The 23434-nt window shown below is 42.9% G+C and overlaps 1 pseudogene; it reads right to left on the bottom strand.

The window, feature by feature from the left end:
• The window catches only part of LOC107121211, an 82945-nt pseudogene extending 63034 nt beyond the window's left edge, over nucleotides 1-19911 (bottom strand).
• Nucleotides 19912-23434: the final 3523 nt, after the last annotated feature.

Raw genomic sequence — 23434 nt, forward strand, 5'->3', positions numbered from 1 at the left:
CAATTAGCTAGTGGCCAACATCTTGGGACGTTTGAAAGCTCTGCCTAAAGGTGAAACTCTGTTTCATCTGAACAGTGAAACTCTGGATCATCTGAACAGACAATGTGCTCTGCCCAGCTCCATAGACTGAGGATAGGTGAACTCCTTCTCTTAAAAACTATTCTTTCCCCTTCTTTAGATCATTTTCTATCTCACTTTTCCTCATGGTCATTCCCTGATACAGAATTCTAACAGCCAGAGGCTTAGCTCTATTTCATTTTTTTTCTTCCTCTTTTCTCATGTACACATTTTTTTGAACACACTTTCACTGTTCTGATGCTTGAGTACTTTTTTCCATTCCTGTACCCCTATATTGCCCTCAGGAAACTCCAAACCTTGCTTTTGAAAAGATCTGGTCATTTTGTGGTTACTGGTAGCCTATTAGAGGCACTTTGAGCTTACTTGCCCATGTTCTCATACTGCTTTTCCATAGCTTAGACCTATCCCATTAGCTATCCACCATAACCACCTGCATGAAAACCAAAACTTATCAAAGTAGTACATTCCTTGTTTGTCTTGATTCTGCTATGGCACATGTGTATCTGGTAGGAAGGAAGACAACTTGTCTCTGTATTTCAGTCTTGCCTCTATCACCTGCCTGACTCCCAAAGCCAAGTGTGCATGTACATCGAGTGTTTTAAATTGAATCTCACATTATCTTACTGTTGCTGAAAACTGTACTATGATCTATTAAGTTCTGATCATGAATCAATATGATGAATGCCATTGACTGATGAATTTCACTGGCTGTGCAAGTGCAAACGTAGCACAGATACTAAATGTGTGGTAGACTTTAAAGAGGCATGACTATCCCATCATGGTCCAAGGCCTCTACCACTCCAGTAAATTATAAACATACACTAGCATTGACTAGCCATGCTAAATGCCATCAAATATGCCAAAATAAAATCACTGTAAATCCTGGTCTGTATCAGAGTCCTACTACTCAGCTCAGCTAATGGTAGCACAGGCCTCTAGTGCAAGAAGCTTTCTTCAAAAGCAACAAACCTTCTCTGCTTCCAGAAGCACCTCTTGCATGGGTGGAGGACTTCTGGTGTTGGAGTAACATCCTACCATTAGAATGCCTAGGCACCAGTCTTACCTGGCACCCCATTTGTGGTCCTGCAGCAGGAAAGGAAAGGTGCAGGGGGGTGACTATTTGCCACTGTGGCTTGGGGCCTCCTGGGGGCCTCCATGGTGGCATGGGACCTCCAGCTAGCCAATAAGGCACTGGCCTGGCCTGGCCTGGCCAGGCCAGGGGGCAGGGCTCCAGCTGGTGCACCTGGGGGGAGGACTCTTCCCTCTGATCTTCCTGGCTTGAATATTAAGAGGCCTGCTACACCATCTGTCTGCATGCTGCTGCTTCACTTGAGTCTTGTGGTGGTATCATCATTGAGAGGGATCCATTTGGGGGGGACACAGTCTGCATGCCCATTTCCCCCCATCTTTGGGGATCCTCTTAGGGGATCTTGGGATGAGGGCTTGTGGAGTACACACCCAGCTCAGATGGATCTGTCAGGACACCCTGAGTCCCAAGTGGCTGTGGAAACCACATAGTGGCTTCTGCCCATGTGATATCCCACATCCTGCTATCCCATACTACCCTGTGCAGGCAGCTGGGGTGTGTGTTAGCCATTTTCATGCAGGTAGATCCATTGATTCCTGGATCTGCTGCCTTGTGTTGCGCCTAGTCTCTGACAGCTCTAGCCAATAAAGTTGTGGCAATTTCAACCCCAACATTGTTTCTGTTATACCTTGCCTGTTCCCCTTGCCCTGTGATGCTGGTTCTGCAAACAACTGACAGTTTGTTTTGAAATGAATAATCATTCATGTGCCTTATTAGATTTTTAGCTCAAGAGAAAATGAAAGGAGATTAACTTCAATTTTCAAACACATTCTTTGCAAAAATCAAATCTTCCCTAAGTTGGAAAGGTTGTAATTATATGAAGCTGTGTACAATTTAGGAAAATAAAAATAACGGTTCTTGTGTGTACTACTCTTCAGCATAATCAATGACTGTATTGGGAGAAATAAGGGAAGAATTCAAGATTTGACAAAGCAATTGACTGGCCAAGTCCTTACATAGGCCTTCAGAATAATTTCCTATCATGTCACCATTTTCAGACACACCAGTGGGATCAGTTGTTTATTGCCTTGGTGAAGAAAACTGAGATTAGGCTTTCTACAACTTAGTCAGCTGTCACAGTTACTTTGCCTCTTTGACATGAGGCTGCCTACTTTTGCTCAGCAGAAAACACCAGAATATGCAAGGCAGGAAATGAATTTTTTCTTCCATTCCTCATGTGCCTTGTGTACTACTGAATAAAGCAAGAAAGTTATACCTAATAACAGGGAGTTTCAATTGTGTCTACTGCCATAGTCCTAATGCAAGGTATCCCATAAGGGGGGGGGGACATTTTGGCACAGTACTCAGAGAACTATCTGGTGTCCCACAAAAATTGTTTTTCGTTTTCCTAGAAATGTATATTTTATGTATATTTGTATGATCTAAGGTAATCCACAGGACTGAAGGTGAATAATTCCAACCTATTGCCAGCATGAAGATAAATCTAAAAATGCTATAAAATATACTTATGTGTAAAAAGAAAAAAACTCCCTTTCTGCAATAAAAAATATTGAAAATGAATGGCATCTACTGAAAGGTGAATGGAAATATAGCAGTAACAATAAGATTAATCATCTGTGAATAAGATCATTATTTTGTCTGAATCACAATGAACAGACTATTGCAACTATAAAATCTATATGTTGTTGACTCCCTTATATTGTTTCCTAGAGGATTTGCAACCTAAAATTATCAGCAAATGGTAGAAAGGAATAGAGCAAAACTAAAATGGCAAATAGTCCTTTCCCCAAATATTAACTGGAAATTAGAAAGTCACATCATCCTGAGTACAACATCGTTGAGAGCAACACCCTTCATGTGTATCAGTTCAAGATCAGGGCACATCTTTTTACTGCTTGCCAAAGAGACAGAATATCAAACTGAAAATTTGGTGAAATGAAGAATGGTATGCTGTGTGAGCTCAAGATATAAAATTTTAGGAGCTCTTAAGGGATTTGTGATGGCTGTAAAATATGATTACTAACTGTGTAACAGTGCCAAAGCACTTATGCTACATCCTGATAGAAAGGAGACGGTGTGGAACAGAATACTGTGCAAAGTTAACTCTGAAGGATACTGCATAGCCTGTAATGAATAGCACATGTGGGATCTCAGCACATCAATAAATAGGAAGAAAGAAGTACAAAAAAGATGGTTGTAAAGATGATGGTGTAGGTTGATAACAGAGTGGATGGGGGGAAAAGGAGTATGAAATCTTTGAGGACAATATCTTCAGAAATTTGAAGTTACCGATGCTGCCCTTGTAAAACACTATTACTGTGCTTGAAGAGTTTCCGTAGCTATCCTTGTATATTCAGAAGAGAAGCTTCTTGGAAAATTAGTACATTGCAGTTTAGGAGCAGACAAACAGATGGATAGATATCTCAGACAAATGGATAGATATCTCATAATTATTCCCACATACTTATTTATATATATGGTTATTCTGCTTTTACAAAAGGGGTAAATTCAGTGATTTTGCCTTTCCACTGTTGGAATATACAAGAACTGCTGTGTACATGAAGCAAGGAGGATAAGAAGAATATCCTACTGGGGGGCACTGGAGTGGTTAAGCAGTTAGCAGAGTCAGATTAAGGACTGCTCCTGCAGAGTTTCCTTATGTTGTGGTTCCTCCTTCAGCAGTTAGGTTAGACAGTTAAGGCTCTGTCTCTCTTCTATGCTCTATCAAAGTTTGTTCTTCTTTAATAAACCTACTTATTTTTCTTTAAACAGCTGGTACTCCACTTCCTTGCATATTTAAACTTTGCCAACAGGATTATGACCTCAATGTTTGCACTACTGTAAAAAGGGAAAGTTTAGACAAATCAGTAGGTAAAAGAAGAAATTGCAAAATGGCTGCTGTCTGCACAGCTCAGCACAGCTACCCACTAGATAGGCTGACAAATGGCAATTATCTTGTTTGGAAGAAGAGAATGAAGAGTCATTTACTCAAGATGTGACTCTGGTACATCATTACAGACTCCCAGCCAGGAGAAGATGATTCAGCAAAGCAGAAATCCTGGGACAAGGATGACAAGAAAGCAAGAGGCACTCTCATAAGGGCTCTGTCAGATAGAGACATTCTGAGAGTTATTCAGATGCAGACAGTCAAGCAGTCTGGAGTGAACTTGAAAGATTGTATGTTAATTCTTCTCTAAAGAGCCAATTATATATTCAAAAGAAACTGTTTAGCACAAGAATGCCTGAGGAGGGGAATTTGAGAAAGCACGTAGATCAAATGCTTGCTCTGAGTCAAAAGCTAAGGAATGCTGGCAAAAAAATTACAAATCAGGACTTGGTTGTTTTAATTTTGGTTAGTCTACCCAAGAGTTATGGAAATATTGTATGCCAGATAGAATCAAAAGGAAACTTCTCTCTCTCTCTTTCTCAAACATGATAAATGAACCAGAGCAGGCATTCAAACATAAACAGTTTTAGGAGCCTAACAGAAAAGGTGAACACACTCCTGACCAAATGACTTTATATATAAATAATAAAAGTAATTTGTTACTCATGTGGGAAACAAGGGCATATTAAAAAGGACTGCAATGCTTTCAAACAGAAGGGCGTGCCTGCAAGGCAAATGAAAAGGGAGAACTTGAAACAGCCACCCCTGAAGAAGTGCTTCATATTAACTAAAGGGGCAACCAAAAATCATACATGGTTCTTGGACAGTGCATGCTCAATGCACATGAGTGAACACAGAAGTTTCTTTGAGACTCTAAATGATGAAAGAAAAGAAACAGAGTATAGCTGATGGAAGATCTGCTGTTGCAGAAGGGGTAAGATCTGGAACTCTAAAATGCAGGCTCCCGGATGGACAAATCAGAGAGATCCTTATTGAGAACTGTTTATATGTACCACAACTAGCAAATAACTTAATTTCCGTGAGAGTTCTTGCAAAAAAAGGAATGGTGATGTCATTTGGGGGAAATGCCTGATTAAACAAGATGGAGGGCTGATTGCAACAGTGAGTGTGCATGAAGATTTATATGCTTTAGACATATGCACATAAAGTACAAACTTGACCAAGAGCTGCAACCATAAGAAATGCTCCTGGATGTGGCACAGGAGATTAGGCCACAGAGATAACAATCCTATTGCATAACTAGAGAACCAAAACTTAACAAAGGGCATACAAATAAATAAATGTCCAATTGAGAAGGACTGCATATATTGCATTCAAGCAAAAGAGATAAGACCAAGTTTCAGCAAAAACCATGAACCAAGCCAAATAAAGCACCTTCTGGAGCTCATTCACAGCAATATTTGTGTTGCAATTAAAGCAGTGACCCATAGTGGAAACAAATGTATTCTAACATTTATTGATTATTTTTCTAAGTATACAGTTATCTACTTAATCAAGGTGTTGGAGAAACTCAAGGCATATGTTGCAATGGTAAGCAGCAGATTCAAGAAAGCAACTGGCTATCCAGACAGACAAAGGAAGAGAATATGTTGGATGTGATGTTAAGAACTACTTAACCAAAGAAGGAACAGAACATAAATTCACAGTTCCATACACTCCAGAGCAGAACAGAGTAGCTGAAAGAATCGCTCCCTAACAGAGATGGGCAGATACCAAGAAGCACCTAGAAGCACAGCTAACCAGACAAATACTGGGGAGAAGCGATCAATACAGCTACTTACCTGTGGAACAGACTGCCCACCAAAGGTGGCAAAAGCACACCCTATGAACTATGGTATGGACATAAACCCAGCATGAAGCACTTGAAGGTGTTCAGGTTGAAAGCATATGCATACGTTCCCAAGGAGAAACAAGGCAAAATGGACATGAGAACTGAGCAAAGCATTTTTGTGGGATATGCCTTAGGTTACAAAGGATACAGGATTCTTAATCCAAAAACTGAGACTGTGAAAATCTGTAACATAGTATACATTGATGAGAAGGAAGAACCTACAACCACAGAACAAGTGAACCAATGAACCTAGCTGATGAGACACTAGCAGAGCCCCAGGAACCAGAAAGGGAAGCAGAAGTTAAAGTCAGGTCAGGTAGACTGAATAAGAGAGTACCACCATGGACACTCTCATACCTAACAAAGAGACTGTGACAGAACCTTCCAAATGGGAAGATATAGAGAAAATGCCCAACAGCCAAGCAGAAAAATAGAAGAAGGCTGCAGAAGAAGAGGTTGAATCTCTGATTAAAAATGAAACATGGACATCTCTTCAGGATCAGGTAAAGTATCATGAAACCAACGAATCTCCTGCTAATGCGAATGTGCTATCCCAATCTATCTAAGTTTCCTAGCTCTGTATAATTTTATGTGTGTTTTTGAATTGTTTGAATGTGCTGAAAACAACAGTAAAAGACATTTATTTTAACTAACTCCAGCCTGCGTCGTGGCTGGATGGTTACAACAGAGTCAGCTGAAATTCAATCCAGTAAAGACGGAGGTCCTGTACCTGAGCCATGGGGGGGTAGGGTGGGATCAGGAATCCAGCTTCCAACTCTTTTTGGGGCACCATTGATGCCAGCATCGAGGGTGACAACCCTGGGGGTGATCCTCAATGCCTCACTTTCCTTGGAGGCCCAAATCACCAATGTTGCCAGTACAGCCTTTTATCATCTCTGGCTGGTCAGGCAATTGGTTCCCTATCTCTCCTCCCAGGACTTAGCTACAATGATCCATGCAACAGTAACTTCTAGAATGTACTACTGTAACTTGCTCTACACGAGGCTGTCCTTGAATCTGACCTAGAAATGGCAGCTTGTGCAAAATGCAGTGGCATGCTTGCTGACTGTGACATTTGTGCGGACGTGTATTCAGCCAGTATTGCGCCAATTGCACTGGCTAACAATTGAGTACCAGATCCATTTCAAGGTTTTGGTCTTAACCTTCAAAGCCCTATGTGGCCAAGGACCAACATACCTATAGGACCATCTTTTCCCATATGTGCCCTGGACAGACTTGCACTCCATGGACCAACACCTTTTGATAGTCTGTGGTCTGAAAGATGTCTGCCTAGCCTTCATCAGGGCCAGGACATTTTCTAGCCTGACCTTGGCCTGGTGGAACACATTCCCACTTAAGATCAAGGCCCCGCAGGATGTATTACAATTCCTCAGGGCCTGTAAAATGGAGTTGTTCTGCCAGGCCTTCGGTTAAGGTGGCTGACATCAACCATTTTGGCCTCCCCTGCTCATATTGCCCTACTTAATGGCCCCTCAGTGCTACAGAAATCTGCACAGCCCTCTCTGGTGAATTGGATGCCTATTGATCACCTGGCTGCACCCATACAGGTAAGAACAATGAAAGCTGTGTATATCCACTAAATAATATTAACCACATCAACAATTACAGTAAATATATATATTTTTAATAAGAAGAAATATCCAAAATCATAAACAAGTACAAGAAGAGGTCCAAACAGTGAGGTTAACAAAATTTTACGGATTACGAAGTTGTTTCGTAGTCTTCATCTGAACAGGACCATACATATCTTTTAGAGCTGCAGATTTTCATTTTTTGCATGTTGCATAATTCTATAAATACATGATCAACAATTTTCATACAGTTAAATACATCTATTTCCAAGGTCGGGCCAACAATATAATGAGCAAAAATGAAGAAAGGAGGCATTCTAGACTCCCATGACCTGGTCTGCCATCTTATTGAAGTGATTTTTATCTGGTTTTTAATTGTATGTTTTAATATTCTTATTATTATATTTTTTGTAACAGTGTTGTGATATGACTGTTGTGACCACCCTGAGCCCGCTCACGGGGGAGAGCAGGATACAAATCAAATATACAAGAACTGCTGTGTACGTGAAGCAAGAAGAATAACAAGAATATCCTACAGGGGTCATTTGAGGGGTTAAGTAGCTAGCATAGTCAGATCAAGGATTTCCTGGTATTTTCAAATAATCCCCTCCTGTCTCCTGATTGGCTCTTCTGGATACTTCCTGTTCCTGCAGAGCTTCCTTCAGTTGTTGTTCCTCTTTCAGCAGTTAGGTTAGATAGTTAAGACTCTCTCTCTGAGAGCCAGTGTGGTGTAGTGGTTAAGAGTGGTGGACTCTAATCTGGAGAACTGGGTTTGATTCCCCACTGCGCCACATGAAGTCAGCTGGGTTCTTTCAGGCCTTTCTCAGCCCCACCTACCTCACAGGCTGTCTGTGGTGGGGAGAGGAAGGGAAGGTGATTGTAAGCCACTCTTTGACTCCTTTGGGTAGTGAAAAGTGGGATATAAAAACCATCTCTCTTCTCTGTTCTATGCTCCATCAAAGTTTGTTCTTCTTTAATATACCTACTTATTTTTCTTTGAACAGTTGGCGCTTCATTTCCTTGCATATTTAAACTCTGCCAACACCCACTGCAGACCCACACATTGTACCTCCTCCTGTTTCAGAGACTGCAGCAGGAAGGTAATCCCCCCCACACAAGTTCTGCTCCACTCTTGCTCCTTTAGATCCAATCTACTACCTTTAATTTACGCCCTGCCTGGCCTGTGATTCAACCTCATTTAAGAAATCAGGCCTATAATTTAGTAAAATTTGAACTCCAGAATGAATTTAACATGAAGTTTAGTTAGTTTTAAAGCACATCAACTCACATTCTCTATTGAATACTAAATGCTATATCAGTTCAATAAATCTCAAATATTTATTGCTACATGTAAAATACTGTCTCATGCTAAGTGCTACATGGTGGAATTGTTGCAAAACTGACTACCAGACATAGCACCGGGCAGATCCTTCAAGGATTGACTGCTACATGTCATATACTGTTAACACCTCCAGTTACGCATCCCAAAATTATTCACACATCCAGACAATCTTAGGAGAATATTTACAATTAAATTGAAAAGAAGTATTTTATGATAATTCTGAAGCAACTTTGTTTCACTTAGCATTCTATACTAGAGGGCAAACACGTCAAGAATTATGACTGAGTTTGCAAATCTATCTTCAGACTTTCCTGTGTAGGTGACAACCTGACTTGGATTTTTAGGCATTTTAAATATTTTATTTCCCCCCTTAAACTATCAGTACTTGATGAAGAACTTACATGTGGCTTGACTTTAATTTGCATTACATTTTTTAAAGAGATTATCCAGTAAAATATACCAACCTCAAATTTCATACAAGAACCTTATATGAAACTGGGTTTTCTCCTTCCATTTCCCCAGAAGTGAACTGAAAACACAGTGCATTGGTCATGATGGGATGGAGTGAAAGGTTACTGGAATGACAGTGAAAGTACAGCTGTAGTGTCTGTGGTAGGAATTTCATGGGTGGTACATTTGCCCCAAATTTTCCTTCTGCATCTGAATTCTGTGGAAAGTGCATGACACCAGCATTTCAAGGGGCTTAATAAGTCATGCTTATTTCGGCTGTTGGTTGAATAGTCACAGGAGCGCTTGGGTTTCCATGGTCACAGTGAGCTTTAATAACAGCCTTAGATCACAACTACTATACCGTGTTCTTTATCTGCAAATACTGTGGGAACACTGATGGGAGAAAATGAATACTGGCAAAACAGCAATATACACCAACAGCTGATATCAGACATCAAAACAAATGGGGCAGCATATGCTTCAAGTAACCACCATGAAATTAATAGCATTTGCTTCTAAGTAAATAGGTTGGGTCGGGTTATTATATGATTGCATTTGGTGCCAAAAAGTTAAGCACATTATACTGATGGATGAAGAAATGAACATGCATTTCTTTTACTATGTTTCATAGTCCAGGTCTTTTTGTCAGCTTCCTACATGTTGCACTCATTACTCTAGTTTCTTATGCTTAGTGGTTACAAACTAGTGTATTTGGGACTGTCCTTTATCATTCTTCATATGATTTCCATCTCACAAGAAAAGAAAAGAAAAGAAAAGAAAAGAAAAGAAAAGAAAAGAAAAGAAAAGAAAAGCCCTCCTGGCTACAAGAGGAAGAAGATTGGGTGAAGACCCCTGTAAGACTATCTTCACAAGCAGTTTTTAAAGGAATATTTGATGTGCTAATATCCTGCATCACTGTCATTTGACTTCATTCTTCTTTGCCCTCTGCCTACTTTTTGCCTGTGTGTCTTATGAAGAACAAAAGAATATTGTTATATCATGAACTGGTAAAAATAACAAGAAACAGTCTGGAAAAAATACAGACAGAGAAAAGCTTAATCTGACATTACAATCAATTGACATGTAATTTAGAAAAGGGATTTATTGTTTAATAATAGTTTAAGGCCTATCAAATCTCTCTAAGGTTGAAAGTCTCCATCTCAAATCTACACAGCAGATCACAGTTCTGGTGTTTTCTCCTACCCATTCTGCAAGGCTGTGTCACTGAGTTCTGAGGAAGTAAAGAGAGCAGGATATTGGAGAGAATATCTTCTACACACATCTGAAAGGATTGCTTTGTCCATGTTTTACAGCACCATCATACATAAAAGCACAAAATATTAAAATACAGCCTTTGTTCCCTGATGCCAAGGGCAAAACTTTGACAACTCAACCAAAGCTATACCCCAAAATTTGATGTGTCTTTGTGTAGCATCTTATATGATAAAGGAATCATGACCACATCTTCTTAGGAAAACAAATATAGCTAAGGACCTCTCTCAGCATATGGCAGTGACAACTTGCTGTAAGGTGACCATTATTCCCACAGAAGTAAATTGTTTTCATACCCTGAAAACACAAGATTAAAAAAAATAGTTTTAACTACAGTTCGACACTTTATTTATCAGTCTGATATGCAAAATATTTAACTATATGACTAAGCTTCCCTATTTGAGTTTGGGTATCCTTGAGATCCCAGGGTAGAGCGCACCCCCCCCTGGTGCTACAGACATAAGGGGGGGTTGTACATGGTGTTTTCCATCAGTTCTGCCCCCATACTGCTTTGGTTTATTCCCCAGTTTCTGCAAGAATTTTTGAGTCTTATTCACTTCAGGATTTTTTTTGGGGGGGGGGATTCCCCCATTTTTTGCATTCTTTTTAAAACCACTTTTGCCCCAATATTTTTATATTTTCCCCCTTTTTTCATTCTTTTTGAAACCACTTTTGCCCTAATGCTTTTCTGGAACTCAGTGTTGAGTTGGCTTTTTCCTGGTGCATGGGTTTCTGTTGGGTTCCTTTGTGTCACTGACTTTGACTCACCTCCAACACATTTTTCAATGATCAGACTGTCATCATCGTCAAACCACTCCCACTCCTCCACCCCTTGCCCTGAAAACACTTTTTTATTTTAAAGGGAGCGGTGGCGCAGGCAGTATAACGCCTGCACTAACAACAACTCAAGCACCTGTTCGAGCCCCACCGCGGTCGAGGTGAGCTCTCGACCCTTAAGTCCTAGCTCCCGCCCACCCAGCGGTTCTAAAGCTGAGTAACTAACGGCAAGTAGATAAATGGGAACCCACCCTTAGAAGGGTGGGGGCACCCTCCTCCCTGCGGAGGTGTGTGGAGAGTGGCGGCGATGACAGCGACGGCAACGGCAGCTGCAGTAGAACAGCGGCAGCAGCAGAAGATCAGAGGAGGAGGCGGCATGGCGCTGAAAGTGGCAAGCAGCAGCAGCAGAGCCGTCAGGGGACTGATCCCTGGTGTCCAGCAGCGGAAAGAGCAAGGCGGCTGTCGTCGGCAGAGGACGGAGGCGTGGTGACATCATCCAGAGGTGCGCGGAGCCAGAAGGATGTAGTCGGGCCGAGGAGGACGTCACCTGTGAACCATCCACCTGTTTGCCTAAGCGCTAGAACATCTCGCAGCCGGGAAAAGGAGCCGAGCCGAAAGAATGACACCAGCCTCCACCAGGGTGCCGGTAGGCAGCCCCTTCCAGTGGATTGATGTGGCCTTGGTTAGGATTCAAATATGTGACTAGCACCCAAAAATGTAAACCGCCCAGAGACCCCTACGGGGGTTAGGGCGGTATATCAAGTTGAAATAATAAATAAATAAAGATCCTAAAATATCAATATATTGATATAGTGTTGTAATGACAGTTTAAGCAGGTTCTCTGAATTCTCAGCTTTCTTTCTTTCATTTAAAATAAGTCTCTATCCTCTCTCCACATGGAAATATAAGGAAAAAGGCATATCTCCACAAGGGAAAAGGATAGAGACTTACTTTTTTTAAAAAAAAATGAAAGCTAGAAATTAGAGAACCTGTTTAAAATATCATTACAACACTACATAGGGCTTTTTGAAAAAAAGGGGGGGGATGATGTGATGCCACCAATGATGACACTGATACCAGCTTCCTCCCTTGAAAATCCTTGTTATTTAAGCCATGTGTGAAAGAAAATAAATGGACTCCACAACTGTGAAAATGCTCAGGGAGGGCAGACATATGGAACAACTATGCCCAAACCAATTACAATGCTTGTGGATACACTCCCAAGAAAATCAGGAGTTAAGTCAAGAGTGCAGGAAAGGTCAGAGATGCAGTAACATCTTGTTACCCTTTGCTGACCACTCATGCAAAGGTTTGCTGAAGAGGGTACTGACTGTGTCTTCAGAATACAAACTAATAATGTTTGTGGTCAACAAAAGCAGGCAGGCTGAAGAAATTCTATCTATGCAAGACCCTTTTAAGCTGGCAAGTGGTGGAACTTGTTAACATTTTATTCATCATTCTGATAACTTACTCTCCAGTGTCTCCTCCCTTTGCCATCTAACCTGCACTGAGCCTGCCAGTTGAGGCCTATTAGAGGGCAGGGCTGAGAACTTTTAACAAAACAGACTAAGCCAATTAATCACAATTCACCTCTTCTGACAGTGTACAATAAGCAAAAAATCACTCCTATCCATTGGCCATTTGGATTAAGAGAAAGGCATGTATAGCCAACTAAACCTATACTGTAGAAGATGAGTATGTGGGATGGATGTTACAGCTATTTCAGACTGCACTGGGTACAGGTCTGTATATGCTGACTTATGATTGGCTGGGCTTTATCAAGCCCAGTTAGTTGCCCCTGCATCCCAAGCTTGGTCTGTCCTGTGATCTATTGCTCCCACACCCATGAATGAAAACACAACCAAATATTATGAGTTAAACAAAGACATCACCTGGTGGGTTTGTGTGGGTTTTTTTGGAAGAGAAGGACCAGATGCTGTCTCTTAGCCTCTGCCTCCAGAGGGGGGTTACACAAAAAAGTCAGACTGATAGACAGGCAAACTGTGAATGTCCTTCCTATTTACTCTTCTGTCTCTGTCTCTTTAATGTGTAGACTAATACTCTCAGGGAACTGCTTCCTTCCTTCTGTTCACACTTCTCTCTCACACACACACAAAAAAGGAACACATTTGCTCTCCATCTTTGCACCATGGATGCAGCCTCTCTGCATCCATCCAGGTAGTTGGAATAGATTCTATCCAGATACCTCATCTATCCTATCTAGAATGGAATTCACTAAATAAAGAACTTTTATTTATTTATTAGTTGCTGTAGATTTTCCGGGTTGTGAGGCTATGGTCTTGGCATTGTAGAATCTGTCAAGGTGAGAAGAAAATGGTAGGCAGGTAATTTATATCTACTCTAAAAGGTGGGGTAGGGCTGAGTCATTACCTTGCAGGGCTGAGTCATTATCCTACTAGATAATGATTCAGCCCTACCCCACCTTCCGGAGTAGATTTAAATTACCTGCCTACCATTTTCTTTTCACCTTGGCACAGAGAGTACTCCATCTTTCTGTGCTATATCTCTGTGGATACCAGTCCCAGTTACTGGTGAAATGTCAGGTTCTACAATGCCAGGACCACGGCCTCACAACCCGGAAAATCTACAGCAACTAATGAACTCCAGCCGTGAAAGCCTTTGACAACATATTTATTTATTTATTAGATTTATATCCCACCCTCCCCGACAGGGCAGGCTCAGGGCAGCTAACAAGGCCTTAGGCATTATAAACAGTAAAACAGATTAATAATTTAACAATTAAAAATCAACAAACCATTTCAAATGCAACTCTTATAGGATAGTGGAGCTGTCTTCACATCCACCATAGGAAAACAGCAACTGCTGTCAGGCTCTGTAGGGCTTGGATTCTTTTATGTGGATATAGGTGTTAAGCCGGTGGCCAAGAGTAGATACTAGGGCACAATATTCAGCCAGAGGGTAAATCATTTAGTGTGGCACCTTGAACACTTGGTGGAAGAGCTCCATCTTGCAAGCCCTGCATAATTTTGATAAATCCCACAGGGCCTTGATGTCCTTGGGGAGCTGCCACAGAAAAGGCTCTGGCCCTGGTTGTGGCCAGCCTGGCATCTTTCATGCTGGGGAGAACAAGAAGGTTCTGAGAACTTGACCACAGTACTCCCTGGGGATCATATTCGTTTTGAAACTGACAACAGGCTCTGTGTAACTCTGTAACTTTGCAAGCCAGTTTGTAGTGGTTAAGAGTGGTGGACTCTAATCTAGAGAACCAGGTTTAATTCCCCACTCCTCCACACGAAGCCAACTGGGTGACCTTGAGTCAGTCACAGTTCTCTCAGAGCTCTCTCAGCCCCACCTACCTCACAGGGTATCTGTTGTGGGGAGAGGAAGGGAAGGTAATTGTAAGTGCTCTAAGACTTTGAGTCAAGGGTGGGGTATAAATCCTGGCTCACCATACCAGCGAAACCGCCAACATTTTTTAGTGCTGGCTATTGCTAACAGATATCTTCCAGTAGATAGCAGTTATTTATGGGCAGGGCCACCCTCACTACAGACTTGTGTAGAATTACTGCTGGCCTGCACAACAAAACTATACTGAGAGGTGTTAGCCTAATCTCCCTGCTCTCACCATGTGCCCTCAAAGCTACCAAGAATCTTACTGTTACCGCTAGGCTTGCTAACTCCAGACTTAGAAATTCCTGGAGATTTGGGGGTGGTACCTGTGGAAGAGGGGAAGGGAAGAATTTCACCTAGAATCTATGGTATAAAATAGAATTGGCCTTCTGAAGATGCCAGTCTCTTCAGGGGAACTGTAACTATATGAGCTTATGTTTGTATTTCTGTATAGTGGTGATGCTGCTTATGTGTGTCTCTAGCATGAATACCTATGCAATATGTATTCAGGGATTGCTGTATGTTGTGTGTTGCTTTGTTCTGCATCTCATGCTTGCCTAGAAATAGGCTGGCCTGGGCCTGCCGTTGCACATACGGACCATGTGCGTCCCTGGAATGTATCCCATGACTCTTTGGGATGGAGAAGACACCGCGCCATTGCACCCACTTGGAGAACTGTGGAAAATCCCCAGCGAACCCCGGCATTCTTGGAATGGAAAGAGCAAGTGACCCTACTCCCTTAATCTGGTTTGGAGATCTAAAGACAATAGCGTTTATGGCTTTGGAGCAGGAACCAGATCTGCAAATCAAGAGGTGTCCATGGGAACGGAAGATTCACACCTTGCCAAAAGGCACCTTTGATGTAGGAGTAGGATCTGCATATTGCCACCACCCCTCAGGAGAGCGTCATCCCCTCGTCATCCCCTCGTCACCCCCTCTTCATCCAGTAGTGATAGTTTAGAGGACGGGTTTGATAGTTTATGGCTGGATAGCACATGCCCCAAAAAGAGTTTATTTAAGGAGAAACTCTCCTTTGTCTCTCTGGTTAACCCACCCTCCCCATAGCAGTGCACTAAGGTGCTACAAGTGACTCTACTACTTAAGTTCTCCGGGAGTCGCGACCCAGAGAGCTCACACGTGGTTTGGCTGGTCCGACCTGTGTGCCTTGGAGTTCACAAGCTGCTGCATTTCGGCTGCCCAGCGTTCCAAGGAGGAGAGTTCTTCCTCAGCTGGACCTCAGATGAGTATAGCCGTGCCCCATTGTGTCTTCCCCATTCTGATGCTTTTGTTATTTTCTATGCTGTAATTGTTCTGATGAACTTTTGTAACTAAGGAGCTTGTATGAATTTGTATGATTCCGATTTTGTATGACTGCAGAAACCTTTAGTAAAGACAACATTTATTTAAGGACTAGCGTGTTGTCTCACTTCCTGGGATATAGCCGAGCGTCTCATTGGCCATCTGACCTCTGTATAGACTGGTATAGAACTTACGCACAGCCACAAACACCCAAACTTCCTTGGCAGATAACTTGGATTGGGTCTCCAGGAATTTCCTGGAGAAGTTGGCATAACAGAACGGAACTCTGTAGTCGGGAATCAGTTGGTTTTTTGGGAGAACTCCAGGCTCCACATAGAGGTTGACAATCATAGTTGCCTATTGAGTGTCCTGTTCCATGTCTATTGAGTCCCCAGCCCAACCAACCATACAAAATATGATAGGCTGGTTTAGGAATGTTGTTTCATGTATACATGCCCCAAAGAGATCATCCGTTAGCCTAACAACCCACACTACTCCTGCCATTCCAAGTTATGGCCTAACCAGTCAGAAGAGCAGGCCTACTTATAACCCAGCAACATGAACACTGTGGATCAGGCAAAAACTGGTCCCCTTTCCATGCCAATTTTTAGAGAACACAGAAAATTCCTGCTTCTCCCCCTCCAGCAATCTTCTAAACTTGCATTACTTTATAAGCATGGAAGGAGGGTAAGATCCAGCCCTGTAGCCAGGATTCAGGGGGGGGGGTGCCGGGGTGTCATGGGGCACCAATTTGATCCCCACTTTTGTGATACCTACAGAAGCCCCTGCTGACACGATGAGTGGAATTATCATGGCAGAGCATGGGGGGAGAGGTTTGCTTGACTTGCTTGCAATATCTCCAGGTTTTTGGGGGAAGAATTACAGAACACTTCTCTTTGCATCTCCCCTGGCTTGTTCAAAAAAAAACTTGACTGGGTTCCTGCTTTTTCATTCTTTTATCATGAGGTGGAGATTTTGAAAGGGTGCCCAGACTTCTTGAAAAAAATGGTTGCTGATATTTCATGGAAGAACTCAGAAACCTTTTACAGCCCACTCCTATGCACATACACTCAGAAATAAGTCCCCATGGGACTTCTTCACAAGGCTGTGTACTTATGACTGCTACCTGAAAGAGTTACCACATGGATTATATGGGCCAGGCACCTCTTACCTGCAGCCCAGCGGGGAGAATGAGTGGAAGGTGGAAAGTGAGAACATCTCTGCCCAATCCACCATCTTCCCTGGGCCTGAGTGTGGGGCACTGTCAAGACAGCTCACAGGATGGAGTGAGGCAAAGGGAGTCACTGCAGTCTAGGCCCGTGCTGGGTACCTGCAGCCATCGCTCGCTGGCCGGGCCAAGGCAAGGGGGCAGAGGACACAACCTGCGAGATGCTGAGAGAGAGCTGGGCCCTCCCGGTCCCTGTAGCTCCTGTGCCCTTCCACACAGGTTCTAGACGGGGTCTCAGACCCTTACCTAGGAAGGTAGGAGGTGGCAGAAGTCCGGGCCAGGGCTCTTTGGGTAGGGGTGCTGCAGATTTGATAGTGGGCACTGCCTCCAGTGCCCCATCATTGGCTATGGCCCTGGTCAGATCACAGTCAATATCTGTAGCCAGGAAACAAAACTTTACTCAAAATTGTTCCTCCAAGCGGCACAATCACATGAGGCCAGCAGCCCAGCTATGGTCCAATAGGAGCCTTAGAGTTCTTTTAAAATTTGGGCAGACAAAATGACATCCTCCCCCCCACACACACACTCAAGACATGGGGAACAACCATCCTTTAAAGGGATGGAGGGAAAGCTTTCTTCAGTTCCACATCAGCTGAGAAGGCAGATTGAGCATAACAATTTGGGAAAATGAATTCTGAAAGCATACAGAAATTGATTCAGAAAACACGTCTGCTTTTATTTTGTTGGGCACGGTTCTGTGTAGTAAGAAGACTCTGGATGACTGTTATCTGCTACAGTCATCAGTGGGGAACTTTGTCCCACCAACCCCTTCCTAATGCTGTATCACTGCCCAGTTCCTATATTGTTTCGAACAAATATACTGTATGATAGATATGAATACCCAAGGTAGAAACCATTTTAATAGATGAATATAGTTACTGTAAGGTACAAAAAAAGACAATAATCACAGTGCAACTCAAAAGCACTGCATTTCCCCCACTTAACCTTAAACAAAACAGACAATAAACTACAAGATCTTACAGAATCTTATTTCTACCCCACATTGAAAAAGAAATGACGCCTCTGCTATGATATTCCATCCTGGTAAATATCTCATATGCCTGTATAATATTACAACAACCTCCTGAATTACAGGTGACAAATGGATTACTATTTTCCAGATGAGATTATGCCACTGATTTTGATAATGTTGTTACAACATCTTCAGCATTATTTTTATATCTCATTATTTATTCATTCTAACATTTAGAAACAATAAATGTTCTTAATAGACCTGGAAACCAAAGGCCAGCTATGAAAGCAGGTTATGGAAGATTAAATTATCCATTGTCTCCTCAAAAGCAGGCCAGCAGCGAGTTTATTTTACTACTGGCTTTAGCTTTACAGCATAATCAATCAAATTAGGACACAGACATATTGACAATTTCCCATCCCTCCCCCAAGTAATTAAAGCTAAACATAACCTCTTCCTTGCTCTCCACAGAATACATTACGAAGTCTAACAAAGAATATTATCGTTTAGATTTGAAGATGCTGAATTATTCTCTTGCAACGACAATACCAAGCAGATTGTCTCCTTGCTGGAGTCATCTGGAGCCATTTTCCTCTGTTGGCGCCATTATGTGGTGCACCTGCTGTCTCATTGTGGCACACTGTGGCCTGGATTGTGAGGGCTGACCCAGGGCAAGAAGGGAATGGGGTGTGGAATGGTTTTTCCTTGCAGAGATCTGGGGCTGGCATTACCAGGCTTTGGGTCCTTTCCATTTACATGACAGTAGGGGGGAAATAAGAGAATGTTAAAGCAAATATGACATTTGTAGCCTTGGAGAAGCAAATGTATAATCCAATCTTTTTTAACAAAGACTCAAATATTGCATGCTGTCTTTTTTTAAAAAAAAATCTTTAGAAAAGACAAGTCTCCTGTATTCTTTAGCAAGCATTGTCCTTACTGATAAGAAGGGCAGCTTTATTATGGGGAATTAAAGGGCTATTGCTTTGATCCCCTAATTAAACTCAGCTTCAATTCTTGATAATGGCTGATGGCGAATACCCTGGTATTTAACTGCCAATAAGAACATTTATTTCAGTTATCCACTCCATAGTCTGGATAAATACCATCCAGGTAGCCTTGAGGTATTTTCAAGCTTCATTTTGTAAACCTATTACATGAATAGTCTGTGAAGAAATCTAAATCTGAAGCATCACTGGACTTGTGACTGAAAAAAGTGGTTGACAAATTTATCCTCTTCTTGTTAGCATGATTAAATGAATGGGACTAGTCATGGGAAGCTTTGGAGAGGAAATGATGTGGAAACAAATGGCTGTGTCTTGAGCAGTCTTTGGAAACCCGCATTTTTCTTTCCAAAGAATCTCTAGTATATTAACAGCCATCACCATGTGGAAGGACACACAGGACTTCCTGGCTGCTACCAGCAAATGGAAAGTAAGGAATGTGGCAGCCCTGCAATATGTGCTGCAATTAGTGATGCAACATGAACCACCTGCAAGGATGTCATTAGCAGTCCCAGTGCCACTCTGTACAATGGCTGATGGCAGCAGTTGGTAAGCGAAATACAGATATTTGCAAGAGCTCACTGAAAATGAAAACCATGATCTGCTATCTCAAGAGCAACTTAATGTACACCCAAGAGTCAGGATGCACACACTGGGATTTCTCACCTTGTATTCCTTGGAACAGTAGAACCATATGCCATATCATAACCACTCAGCAACTCAGCAACTGTTTTAGCCATGTTCCATGAAGGGAGGGGAATGGTGTTTAAGGAACAGATAGGGATTCCAGGTCTCCCAAGATCCAGGGAATAGATGCTGGCAGCTAAAAGTATGGTGAATAGCAGAGTAAGAGATCAAGCCTTGAAGGCTTGTGGCAGTCAACGATATCTGATGGATAAACTCTACCTGATGCTCAGGCTGAGGAAGCTAGGGATGTCATGAACTTTGTACAGCCTTATGAGGCAGGCCCACATTCCTGTCTTAATATGGGGAATTAAAGATAATAAATGCAAATACATCCAACAATGACTACTTGGTTAAATTCATGCAACTTCAAATCCACAGGTTTAGTACTATCTACTTTGTTTCTCAAGCCCAGATGTCTTTTCTACCTGCTACTCCTTGGGTGAAATATAATACATAAGATGATGTCATACTCACTCATATTATACAGATAAATTAATTCAAATTAAATACAAAATTGCACTGGATAAAATATTTTAATTATTTAGATTATTTCTTGTTCACCTCTTGTGCAATATATTTAAAGAAGCTCAGAAACAAATTAGAACAAGACAAACCAAAAAATTGTTAGCAGATCAATACCAAATCCTATACAAAAAATTAATAATGATAAATAGAAGGTGAAAATATTATAAACCTTTCATGAAATGTTATAAAATGGACAAATAGCAACATGAAGACACCCCCCTACCCACAGAGCTAGCTGAATAAAAGTCAGTGTTACAGTTAAAAGTAACACATAAAATCATCTTCACTCGGCATGTAAAGATAGTTCAGATACTGCATTTGGAAATTATTTTGAACTTAATTATTATAGTCCTGATATGGCTTCGCACAGGAGGGAGCTGAACCTATTACCTATCTCTGATTGATCTGAAAGTATTTGAGATGTGGCATTCATATCTAAATTAATATATTACATTAAAACAGGAATCAATTTCCAGTCTTACAAATTTATTGAGAAATGTGTGCCTTTTATAATACTTCGGAGCAGTAAATCTCAAAATAATCTACAGTTTTATATGTTCTTTCAGTGTTATAGACTGAACTTTATCTATGCTTTAATGTATATTTATTTACTTATTTATTGTTTTGTTTTCAGTGTTCTGTTATGTTAATGGGTCAATATATTTTGTTGATGTTTTCTCAGTGAGCACTAATGCCTTGATCCACAAAGCTTGGCGTATATGGCCCCTTTCAGTAGAAAAGAAGGGAATGTGTGTGGGTATGCAAGAACTAAAACTGTTGATTGAACATTGCTCAGCTTGTGTCCCATTAATTTGTTACACTGGATCAAGTCATACAGATCAATTAGAAACTTTTGGTGCCTAAAATAAATTGAGGTAAGAGAAGAACAGCATACACATATTCAGGGCTCTTTTTGTAGAAAAAGCCCATCAGGAACTCATTAGCATAATAGGCCACACCCAACAGTGGAAACTCATTAACATATTAGGCCACACCCCCATGTTACCAGAAGTGTGGTCACACATCTGCCCTCACAGAGGAGGGAGAGCTTGTACCTGAATAAAGGTGCCACTGGACTCTTTTGGATTGCTAGCTATGTTGCACAGAAAGAAAGAAAGAAAGAGAGAGAGAGAGAGAGAGAGAGAGAGAGAGAAGGAAAGAGAGAAGGAATGGAGGGAAATAGGGAAAAGGTGGGAGTGTGACTTAATGGCAGGCATGTGACATAAGAACATAAGAGAAGTCAATGTTGGGTCAGGACAATGGCCCATCCAGTCCAACAATCTGTCACACAGTGGCCAAAAATACCAGGTGCCATCAGGAGGTCCAGCAGTGGAGCCAGGATGTTAGAAGTCCTCCCACTGTTACCCCTCCCCAAGCACCAAGAATACAGTGCATTACTTGCCCCAGACCAAGAGTTCCTATCTATACCTTGTGGCTAATAGCCAGGGCCAGCCCGAGGTTTCTCTGCACCCTAGGCAAGGCCAGCTTGTGGTGCCCACCCCCCCAGGCAATGCCAACCTCCCAGTGGGGCCTAAAAACTGGGGGGGAAGGGAGGGCGCCGCCATCGCCTCAAAGAATGAACCTCAGGTGGCTCACCGGGGAGAGGATGCTGGAAAACGTTTGCCCCCCCAGAGGGGGATCTGGTGTGGAAAAGGCAGGGTGGGTTGAGGGCCACCCAATGCCCGGCTCAGAAAGCCACCTGTGGGATCCCCCTGGGCCCCGCTGCAGCTGCTCCCCCCAGCCTCCCTGCCGCCAGCCGCTGCCCCCGCCCCCAGGCTGACCATCTGGCTGGTGCTGAGGTACTGTGGGTAGCCCAGATGTGGGGCGAGGAGGAGGCGCCGCCGACAGGGCGAGCCCAAGCCGATGTCGGCTGGAGCTGGGGGGCCAAGTGGCGAGACGTCATCACTACGCAGAGCCCACCAAATTCAAGACCAATCAGCTTCCCCCCCAGCTGGGTGGAGCCAGCCAATGCGGTTGTCCCAGTTTCCCGCCTCTGCTGGCCATTAGACCAAAAGGGGGGGAGAAGACCTCCTCCAGCCCTCCTTTGCCCACACAGCAATCCAGCCTTTCAGGTAAGTCTCGGCCGTGTTTGTACAGTAAACAGCAATGCTTTTTTTTTTTTTTTTTGATGTTATCTCAAAATTTCACTCACCCCCACCCTTGCTGTCTTCCCACCTACCACCCACCCCTGACACTCCACTACTACTCCCACTGATGGCATGGACTCACCCCACCCTTGCTGTCTTCCCCCCACACTCTTGGCACTCCACTACCCCTTCATCTTTCCCCTTCTTTTTCCATTGCTTCTCCCCCTCCTTCGCTAACAGTCTTCTCCATCAGTCTTATCCCCTCCCCTTATCTGTCAGCATTCCCTTGCTTTATTTCTCCCCCCCCTTTGCACTCCACTTCTTCCCCCCACCCTTGGCATTCACTCAACCCCCATCCTTGCTGTCTTCCCACCTACCCTACATCCTTGGCCTCCACTCATGCCTACCCTTTAAAAAAAATTAAAATTCATTGCCCCCCAAGCCAGAAATAATGAGGCAGACACAAGTGTTGGGTTTAACTATAGGGCCACTTTATTAACTGACACTTTAGCTGGAACCAACGGCAAGGGCAACACAGCATGTGGTATGGTCAAGGCCAGAGGTCAAGGACCCCTCCCTTACCTCTTCAATAGGGCGAGCCACCCTGCCCCGGGTGGGAGCCCACTACCGGGGCTCCGTCCCGGCCGGCTAGCCATTGCAGGACAACCCTGTAGCCCCATCCCCCAAGCCGCAAGGTTCAAAGAGAGGACCTAAACAGGGCCGTCCCGAAGGCAGTCCGTTTTCCCCGCCCCATGCCGCAAGGCACAAAGACTGTACTCACAGGACCCCTTAAAACCCAAATATGGGTGTCAGCTGGTGCTCACCGGACCGCAATCTGTATACCGCATAGCAACCTGCCTAAATGAAAGTGACCGACCTGGCTAACACAGCTCACCCCCATAAACACCTGCATCACTGCCACAGTGCAGGGTAGGTGAAAACACCCCTTCCAAGTGCCAAACAG

The sequence above is a fragment of the Gekko japonicus genome, unplaced genomic scaffold, assembly GCF_001447785.1.
Source record: "Gekko japonicus isolate JY-2015 unplaced genomic scaffold, Gekko_japonicus_V1.1 scaffold845, whole genome shotgun sequence".
Classification (NCBI taxonomy): Eukaryota; Metazoa; Chordata; class Lepidosauria; order Squamata; family Gekkonidae; genus Gekko; species Gekko japonicus.